The following is an 11,719-nucleotide window of genomic DNA, read 5'->3' on the forward strand; positions in this document are numbered from 1 at the left end:
ATAGATGGGCTGGTAATGGGTTGATCATGATAAAAGGCGCCAATCATGCGTAGGTAGGTACTAGTGATGTAACGAATATTCGCATATTTTTGCATATTCGCATTCGCATTCGCAAAATTACTGCGACTGTTTTGCTTTGCGAATATTAAAAAAAATTGATTTGATCGTTGGTTAATAAAACAAAATACATTAATTTCTTATGTTTTTTAATGTACTTAATAAAAAGTAACTTAACCTCGTAATCACATTTATAAGTCTTCTCTTTATCATTGGGTACCATTATTTATTTATTTTACTTTACACTTCAATCGGATGCGTTCGTAATTCGTAGGTAAGTATTGGCGCTAATTCTGTTGTACCCTAACCTAAACCTAAACTAAATTTTAGATTCTTTAATTTTAGGATTTCTATTTCTAAGCTGCATTCGCAATTTTGCTTCAACTAAATTTAAACATCCTAAATGGCCGTCTAAAATGACGTTTGAATTGAATAGTAAGTGTTGCTATTTAAGATAACAAGAACTGCACTAATGTTGTGTTTGATTTTCCCCTTTAATCTTAAAACTATTTTTCGCGAAAAATATCGAACGATGTTACTTGAAATACAAAAATAATAACTTTACTTGATTTAATTAGGTCGAATCACAATAAAAGTGTCGAAAATTGAAGTTTTGTTCATTTTATCGTGTGAAGTAGGCTTAAGTCTTTGATCAAAAGTGCTAGAACCCAGAGCCGTAAAACCAGTTAAAAAACTGATCTATTATTTTTGTTGCAAATATAATTTCTAACCTAATTTCTTTATGTTTTGTGGTTAAAGAATCTTAGTTTTTGTTACAAAACTTTGTGAAAATAGTGGTTATGTGCATAAAATAGATAAAAGCAAAGAATTTTGCTTGGAATCTTACCTACCTACCTTACCTCGAAATCACCGAGGTACCTAATTGTCAAACTCTTGCTAATAAGGAAATCAATGCAAACAGATGAAAAGCAATCATTCTAAATAACTGACTGCCACAGAGTACATTGAATATACAGGTAAAGGAATATACAGCGAGGAAGTTCTGAAACTTGGCGGTATACTTACAAATCTGGCGTGCAAGGACGTGGAACGAGGTATCCATGAATTCTGCTATGAATTCAACAAACTAAGGCGGTAATGTGATTTAAGGCATGAAAGTACCTACAAGATCAAGATTGAATGTATATACCTACGTGTATAATAATAATAATAACAGGTAACAGCTGGTATCATCATAATGATCAACTCATTGCCAGCTCACCTCTCAAAATGAGAAGAGTATGGCCATAGTACACCACTCTGTCCAAGTGCAGATTGACAGACTTCACACACCTTGGAGAACACTATGGAGAACTCTCAGGCATGTAGGTTTCCTCACAATGTTTTCCTTCATGGTTAAAGAAAGTGATACTTAATTGCTTATTAAACAGCTAGTACATATTATAATATAGCAAAAAATGGAAGTGTAGCATACCTATATAAAAATAATAATTACAGGCAACAGTTAGTATCATCACACGATCAACTCATTGCCGGCTGACTACTGAGCAAGGGTCTTCTCTCAAAACAGGAAGTTTGGCCATAGTCCACCACTCTGGCCGAGTGCAGATTGACAGATTTCACACACCTTTGAGAACTCTCAGGCATTTAGGTTTCCTCACAATGGTTTGGTTCACCGTTAAAGAAAGTGATGCTTAATTGCATAGTAAACAGCTAGTATGCATAGCAAAAAATAGAAGTGTAGCATACATTAAACCTTTCAACACATCATCATAACAAACTTTCAACGTTGATAATTTTTATTTCAGCCCATTTCATGAAACCAAGTATATGGAGTCTGCGAGTTAAAAAGATGTTCCGTCCACTCATCTACCAAAAATGAACAGTTGTTTCCTAAACTTAATTTTTATTTAAATGTTATTGAAATAAATATTAATTATGTACAGTACAGAATGAAACATATGTTTATATTTTATTATTTTATTTAATAAAAGTAATTGTTAATCATCTGATTGAAGTTTTCTTGCTTTTGTTAGGAAATTCTTGCCTCCATCATACTGAGCAGCTGTAGTATGACTAAGTTGTACTACTACTACCTGAAAATGAAATTTATAATCTATAGGTATAAATAGTTCAAAATTAGTTTTCAGTCCCTATTTATATCAATTTCAATGCAGACTTCGCCATAACAATTATAAAAACATTTTTTGAGGTTTGCATATTCTTTGGCTAAAATCTATAGAGTACCTATACTTTGAATTAGCTCAGACTAGACATAGTTAAAACATAATACTTTAAGCATATATGTGTAGAGAGCATACTTTGACTTTGCTCTGACTTAAGTTTCGGTTAAAACGAGACAGATTTATGCCAATGATATAACTCTGTCTCTTTTATCAGTATCTTAAGTCTATGCAAAGTCAGAGATCTATAGATTTCAAACTAAATAAAGGTTGAGTCTATAGATTTCTGTATTAATTTTTAGAATTATAGGTATGTGTGTAGAAAACTTTAGTCAGCTAGTTTTCAATAAAATAGATCTAGAAAAGATAAAAGAAATCAAATTATTTTTTGACGTTATTTCTCTTCTAACTATGGGTTCCATACCTCAAAAGGAACCATTATAGGATCACTTTAGGTACTAGAAGTACCCTATATACTTCTTGTGACCTAAAGGCAGGTAGCTAGGTCAGTACATCATCATCATCATCATCATTATCAATCCATCGCCGGGTCACTACTACTGAGCACGGGTCACCTCTCAGAATAAGGTGTTTTGGCCAAAATCTAGCACACTGACCAAGTGCGGATTGGCAGACTTCACACATTTTTGAGGACGTTATGGAGAAGTCCTAGCTTTTCTCTCTCTCTCTTCTGTACATATTATGTAAATGTAAAAATATAAACTGACTGACTGACATCAGCATATAAGCTGCTGACTCCTGAGTCTAGTAATTTATTAAGCGGCTGAGTTTAAAAACTTGAGAATTTGCATGTAAGGAACGTTTACTTTAAGTAGGTATATAGACCACTACGACATAATTTTCAGATACTTACATAGGTACTTATTCCACCCGAACAAAGCTGGGGCAGGTACAACTCAGGCAGGTCAGCTAGTTAACCTGAAATGTGATACCCATATGGGTATGGGTATACCTATATAGGTAAACTCAACAAGATCCTATCATGATATGTTTAGGAATTACAAGATGTATCTACTAGGTACTTCTCAACTAAAACTTATCAGATGATTAAAGTGAACCCAGGCTAAGTCAGTTAGCTGTAGTTGTCTATACTGCACTGTACTGTAGTTAGCAAGTACCTACTTATGCAGGTAATAGGTAGTCTTTCAAGCAGGTATCTACTGAGTTGAAAATAAAGAAGTAACTGGGTACTACTCAAGTACTTAGTTCAATACTAGGGGTATGTAAGTATAAGACATAACTAAATGTAAAATCTGTTAATTAAGCCTATAAATAAACCTTTAGGTGAACTCATTAAGATTTTAGAACTTAAACTTTATTATAAGTACCTACCTCTACCACCACACTTATTCTGCTTTATTTTTGATATGTTTAGCAATAAGTAGTAGGTAGTAGGAATTAATCTCATTGATAATGATAACAAGGCATCAAGTTTTACCTTGGCATACCTAATTGGCAAAGATTTTGTTCACACTAATATTTAGGTAGCTACCTATGCAAGTTTTTGTCTCTGGGTATGTTCCTTTATGCATCTAACCTAGTTGGGCACAGAGATTTTTCACAAGGACACATACTAGTGAAGGATATACTTATAGGCTACTTTTATTAGGTAGGTAGGTAAGCTAAGTACCTACAGAAAAGTATCCTAGTCCCACAGGATTTTCGAACAGCTGCCACTTGCTAGTTAAGAAATAAGGAGACTTAAGGATCTTAGGTTTGCCTTGCTGAAGCCGCCAGGATGTCTGTGGAGGTGTCTGATACTCTTAGACAACAAAGTAGATAACCAACCTAATTATTTTTTGCGAATTAACGACGAGCCAGAGAAACCACGTATATTTCCATTTATAAAGTTTAAATTAAATTAAAACACTTAAAAGACACTTTTTTTATCTTAAATATAACAATTCTAAACTCAAATAAAAATATTTCTTTCAAAACACGTCCATTTTGCCATTTAAGCAGACTCTTTAAATTTAGTGGGCACCTCGCGAGGTCCACTCTAATTTTAGAAAATTTTAGGTTGACGTTTCTTAATTTAGGCATTTAGTTCGTGCAACAGAATAACTTTTGCTCTTTAAAATCTAAATTGAATAGTTTAGTGCTGTCAAATTCAATTTTAGGTTAGACATGTCATTTAAGTGGGTTTTCAGAATAACACACCTTTCTAAGTCTAATATAAGACATTTTAAAATTAGAAAACCGCCTAGAGAATCGGCCCCATTATTATTCGGCTAATCTGGGGATAAAAACACGGAACACACTTCGTTCGAACGGGGCTGCCGCAAAGGTCACCAAGCCATAGACAAATGGCGCCAAATTTAAACAAAAACTGAATATTCGCATTCGCATTCGCGAATGTTGGCAGCAGATATTCGCATTTGCAACGAATGTCCATTCGTTACATCACTAGTAGGTACGTCAAATGATGCAAACGCGTCGTCGTGTCGTAGCATTTCCATCCGATCGCGTGCAACGTTACTTGCTCGTGCAAACTCTCGTAATCACACCGCCACCGTGTGTGTGTGCGTTCACTTGTACGACTGGTGTGCGTACAGCGTGGCATTCAAGACGTGCTGGATATGCGTGCGTTACGTCACAGAACATTGGAACGTGTGCTCTACAATTCCTAAGTAGTTCCCACTTCTATGCTAAAAGGCACATGAGTAGACATAACATAAGACACCAATTTTACTATGTAGGTACCAAGTAAGTAGATTAAGTAAGTGGACCCTAACATGACGATCTAAACTGAAAGGACGAACTCAAGTTTTCCTCAAGTAAGTAGGTAAAATAGGCATGGGCCAAGGTCAAATTTTTAATCGAATTTTCCTATGAGAAAAATATTTTTGCCCGACTTGATTGCGGAGACTTGACTTAACCTAGGTATACCTACCTACCTGGTCAATTGACCTTGCTATTTGACTCTATCTCTATACATAATATAATATTATTGCTTTCTTCGATTTAGGGATTGAATTTTCAAAAATCCTTTCTTAGCGGATGTCTACGTCATAATAGCTATCTGCATGCCTAATTTCAGCCCGACGCGTCCAGTAGTTTGAGCTGCGCGTTGATAGATCAGTCAGTCAGCCAGTCAGTCAGTCAGTCAGTCAGTCAGGCAGTCAGACACCTTTTTCTTTTATATATTTAGATGTAGAGAAACCAAACATTAGCTGATGCACGCCTTTGTCCACTTGGATTTAGGTTTTTAAAAATCCCGTGGGCACTCTTGAAGTTTTTGGCATAAATCCGTTCTGTTGCTCCATTGACTATAAGTATTATACATATACCTAATAATTGGATTCCATCCCTCTAACAAATAAACCTGGAATAGCGGTGGAATAGTTCCGTTAGTGTCAAATGTCATTTGAAGAAATGACATTTGACATTTCTTCAAATGTCAAATTACTGATGACAGAGAAAGACAAAACAGAGTATAACAGCTATTCCACCGCTATTCCAGGTTTATTTGTTAGAGGGCTAGGGTTTAAATTTTTTACGCAGAACCCTAATTCTTTAAAAAAAGGTAAGGCCTAAGTTACTCCTTATAACATCAGCTATCTTCCAGTGAAAGTCTTCCTTCCTCCATCGGTCCTTCCATTTTGGAGATTAGCCGGAACAGACAGACAGACAGACAATAAAAATATTTTTTTATAAGTAGGTACCTACTGTATATTTAGTAGATACTGTTTAGTAAAAAGGTGTTATTTTGACATTACAAACAGACACTTCAATGTTATTTATTTGTACATATAGATGTATAGATTAAGGCATGATTAAGGTTATCTACGACTTGTGGACCTTTTGCATGACATCTGCAATTTTAGTTTTCAAAATATATTTAATGTAGAGAAATTACCCAATTAAGTACAGTTTATTAAAAACAAGCTGATGCCCGCGACATCGTCCACGTGAAATTTTAATAATAAATAAAAACCGGCCAAGTGCGAGTCAGGCTCGCGCAACGAGGGTTCCTTACACAGTCGTATTTTTTCGACATTTTGCACGATAATTCAAAATCTACGATACATAAAAATAAATAAAAATCTGTTTTAGAATACACAAGTGAAGCTCTTTCATATGATACCCCATTTGATATAGTATCTTACTTCGAAAATTGAAAATACTAATTATTAATTCATGCCCACAATTTAATTTTTTTTGTGTGTTGTAACCACAAATTCACGGTTTTCAGATTTATCAGCGAATGTCTGCTATAAGACCTACCTACATGCCAAATTTCATGTTTCTAGGTCAATGGGAAGTACGCTGTAGGTTTCTTGACAGACCGACAGACAGACAGACAGACAGACAGCCAGACAGAGAGACAGACAGACAGACAGACAGACAGATAGACAGATAGACAGACAACAAAGTGATCCTATAAGGGTTCCGTTTTTCCTTTTGAGGTACGGAACCCTAAAAAAACCGACTTCAATAACCTCAAACACTAAAATTAAATATTATTTAATTTATCTTCTGTATATATAAAATTCAAACTCCTGGCTGACTGACTTACCTATATATCAACGCACAGCCTAAACCGCTGGTCCTAGAGACCTAACTACACTAAGAAAAACTTTTTCGAAATTCCAGCTGTAAGTGGGTTAAATGGGAGTTTGAAATTTATGTAGTCCACGCGGATGAAAGTGTGAGCATAAGCTAGTCTAAATATGTAAAAGGAAAAGATAACTGACTGAATGGCTGATGTATCAACGCATAGCGCTACTAGACGGATCGGGCTGAAATTTAACATGCAGCTATTATGACGTTGACATTCGCTAAGAAAGGATTTTTAGGAAATTCAATCCCTAAAGGGGTGAAATAGCGGTTTGATATTTGTGTAGTCCACGCGGACGAAATCGCATAAGCCACAGAATATAATATTATTACTTATGTATACATTTAGTCTGAGCCCTTACATTTCTGATCAGATCTTACATAAATTGATCAGATAAGACCAAGTGACAGTACAAAATATTTAAAAGTAACTTCTCAAAAGTCCCTTGGAATCCTGCAGCAAAGTAACGGTTCCTTTATTTAATTTTTATTCAATAACAAGCGATCTCACCTGCAGACCTTATCCAGACTAATATTATAAATTTGGGAGCTCAAAATGACGGGTTTTTATACAAACTTCTCTGCCTAAGGGTGGAATTTGCAAAAATCCTTTCTTAGTGATTGCCTACGTCATACCTAACTATACCCTAGGTATAGTTCGCGACAGGTAGAGATGGCAATCAGGGTACGAGGCTGGAGGACGCCTTGTACACCCGCACGTCACCCGCGCTCGCCCGCTCCGAGTAAGCGCGCGGTCTGTGCGGGGGCGTTACCTCCCCGATTGCCATTTCTACCTGTCGCGTACTATACCTACTAAGTATATAGGTACTATCTCAAACTTTTAACCCCAGCGGCTTAGACTGTACTGTGTGTTGATGCGCTAATTGATCAGTCATGACTGATCACCTCTACGAGAGCATGAGGTTTTAGAATATACTTACACTTGACCAAAGCTCAAACTTCGATGTTTCTATTTGTAATACTGGCCGAGATCCAGGTGCTATTGACCTAATCGGTACTCATGAATGGCGGGTGTAATAGATACATAGTATGTTATGTTTGTATGTTGCACAAAAATATATCTCTGGATGTTCTTACATTGCTGGAAATAGGGATTTGCGATCCTGGCCTCGAAAAGGTCTACCTACATAATTATTATTTTATTCAATAACTAGCTGATGCCCGCGACTTTGTCCGCGTGGAATTAGGTTTTTTAAAATCCCGTGGGAACTCTTTGATTTTCCGGGCTAAAAATTAGCCTATGTCACTCTCCAGGTCTTTATCTATACCCTCCAAAAAATTACGTCAATCCGTTGCACCGTTGCGACGTGATTGAAGGACAAACCCACAAACCAACAAACAAATACACTGAAACACGCTGAAAGTTTCATAAGTTCAGACCTAATGATAATTACCTTCAAAATAATATTGCATAACCTCCTTAGAGCTCTGCCATCATATTTTATCATGTCAATGATGTGTATCAAGCTTAAACACTCACAACCTAATAAAAATAATAAATTTATCGTCAGGAGAATCCATTTGGTTGTTTTGTATGAATCAGATTTTCTGTCGCTTTTGACTAATAAGCGTTGAATTTAGTGCCTATTCTAAGCCCATACAAGAGTTCCATTTTATTTGATTTATTCTATACTTAGGTACCTACTAGTAACTTCGCAGATTCCCGAATCGAAGCCGAAATCTTCGTCATAAGAAAAAAACTGGCCAAATGCGAGTTCGACTCGCGCACCGAGGATTCTGTACTCAGGTATTTATTTCGACATTTTGCACGATAATTCAAAACTATAACGCATAAAAATAAAAAATAAAATGTGTTTTAGAATGCACAAGTGAAGACCTTTCATACGATTCCTCACTTGATATAGTTATCTTACTTCGAAAATTGAAAATACTAAATATTAGGTCATGACCACAATAAAAAAAAAATTGTGAGATGTAACCACAAATTTACGGTTTCAGATTTTTCTCCGAATGTCTGCTGTAAGACCTACCTACCTGCCAAATTTCATGATTCTTGGTCAACGGGAAGTACCCTGTAGGTTTCATGACAGACCGACAGACAGACAGACAGACAACAAAGTGATCCTATAAGCGTTCCCCTTTTCCTTTTGAGGTACGGAACCCTAAAAAAGTTGAAGAAAATTTAGTGTAAAGATTTTTCGTATTCGGGTCACCTTCCTCATCGCAGATAGATGTATTTTTACTAGATAATACTTACCCGTGACTTCATCCGAGTGGATATAGGCTCAAAAATCACGTTGGAACTTTTGGTTTTTATAGGATAAAAAGTAGCTATCGGTCCCCAGATTTTTGAACTTATCTATATCCTTGCAAAAAATCACATCGATAATATGTTGCTCAGTTCAGTGTCAGCTCAGTATAATATGGTGAGTGATAACAATACAGCCCCCTAATTGTGTAAGAATAACCATTTCATGGCTATCGCAATCGGCAAGAATTCTGCCCTTTGATTGGCTGTGAAAAAATGTAAACAGCGAATCAACCAATCAAAGGGCAGAATTTCTTGACGATTGCGATAGCCATGAAATGGTTATTCTTACACAATTGGGGGGCTGGTTTAAAAGTCACATGGGAACTCTGATTTTCCGGGCGATAACAAGTAGTTTATGTCATACCTACTCTAGAGACTAAATCTTTACATGCAAAAAATCATGTCAATCTGTTGCAGCATGATGGAAGGACAACAAACAAACAAACAAACAAACACACTTCTTTTATAATACCTATACCTACCTACGTATCCTATATGTATTGGTACTCAATAACTGAGCAGTGAAGATTTTTTAGGAATTAGGCAAGAGCCTACCTACGTATATCTTACCACCTTTTACCATAATATGGGTAAAACGTGATTTCACGTTAAAATTAACATGGAAAATGATGATCATTATACCTACTTGTAGGTACAGCTACATGACTTTGAGGTCCGCGAGGCCATAGTTAATACCAGTAGGTATTAGGTAAACCTAAGGGTCAAATATGTATTCACTAACCATCAAGGGATATTACAACAGGTGTGGCCTACCAATACCGATTTTACTACGCAATAAGTTAAATATTTTACGTTCCAGACGTATTCTGCATTGCTGCAGTTTATGGTCCATACTTATACGTTTTTGATATTTTACTGCCAATTACTGCATGGAAAGTTTTAGTAAACACTCACTATTAATGCAAACGTCGATCGTGAATGATATTATAATGTTAATTAATATTTAGATACGTAATAGTACCTACATTTATATCAATTATATTATTTACGCTATAGGTATGCATAACGCAGCGTTCGGGAAGCTTCGAGATGTCGTTCTAGGGGCTAGAATTCATTACTAAAGAGAATAATTTAAAAAATCATTATTTTTGTTCATTTTTAAAGAATTTATTATTAACGTCACGCAGTACGGAAAGCGATAAATAACGTCACATCGCGTAAACGACAATTAATATATTATACACATTATACACCTTCCGTACACCGTGACGTTCATGGTAAAAATATTGTTTTTTTTTCTAATGTGTACCTATTTACTTTATTGAATATTTTAAAATTATTCTCTATAATAATAATGAATTTAGCCCCATAAACTACCGCCATACAAAAAATCACTTCATTTTATTACTGCAGTTCAAGACCTTATTAAACCACTCCTTAGAATCCGTATAGGAAATTGTAGGTGTATTTTTTTGTTTTTTGAAGAGAAATCTTTTTAGGCGCTTTGGGCGAAAACCTAAATTATAGGGAAGGCTTTAGATACAACTAACTCTTTATACTTAGATTTTTTTTTGCTCAGTATTGCTCATGCAAACAAGCCTGTTTTTCTTATACTCTGCAAGGAAACGCTTGTTTGAGAATTTATTGCGCGGACATTAGAGTCAGCTCGCAACGGACCAGGGCATTTGTTGTGCAATTAGGCAGATGCATTCTTGCGGTCGCGATTCGCGTCTCGCGGGTCGCATAGCAGATAGCACTAGTTCGTGTGCTTTTATATTTTTCCGGTATTATAAACAACTAACTGACCAGCCCCGGTTTCGCTCGCATAGAATTTTTGAAAATCGGTGATGAGTGAAATTTTCAAAAAATCCTGAAACACATTCTTCTTCATTTTTATCCGAAAGCCCATGCAAAATGATGGACTTTCATACAAACTTTCATTCCCTATTTATTTCCCTGGGGGGTGGAATTTCTAAAAAGCCCAAGCCCCTAATGATATCTTGCTGACGGTATGCTGGACTCATAACCTTAGCCTTCGAGGCCGGTTTGCTGCGCAAGTGATTTGAACTATGACGTCGCTGAAATATGTTGATGCCTATTCACTCTTAAGTGGCAGGAAAGACGGGTGCCAGCTGGGTGTTCTAAACCTTAGCGGTTCGTAAATCGTATCAGAAACGTTAAGCAAAAACATTTTGCAGAATTTGGTGCATTTTCTAACCCAAAAAGACATGAATATAAGGTTCAAAAGGGTTTGAACGTGGTATACCTACCTACTTATAAACATTAGTTAACCTTCAAATGCTCATTTACATTATAATTGCAGCAACATTTACATTAAAAAACCGGCCAAGTGCGAGTCAGGTTCGCGCAATGAGGGTTCCGTACTACAGTCGTATTTTTTCGACATTTTGCACGATAATTCAAAAACTATGATACATAAAAATAAATAAAAATCTGTTTTAGAATGTACAGATGAAACCCTTTCATATGATACCCCACTTGATATAGTTATCTGACTTCAAAAGTTGAAAATACTAATTATTAGTTCATGACCACAATTTTTTTTTGTGTGATCTAACCCTAAATTCACGGTTTTCAGATTTTTCCCCAAATGTCAGCTATAAGATGTACCTACCTGCCAAATTTCATGATTCTAGGTCAACGGGAAGTACCCTGTAGGTTT

Source organism: Maniola hyperantus, chromosome 18, assembly GCF_902806685.2.
Source record: "Maniola hyperantus chromosome 18, iAphHyp1.2, whole genome shotgun sequence".
Taxonomy (NCBI): domain Eukaryota; kingdom Metazoa; phylum Arthropoda; class Insecta; order Lepidoptera; family Nymphalidae; genus Maniola; species Maniola hyperantus.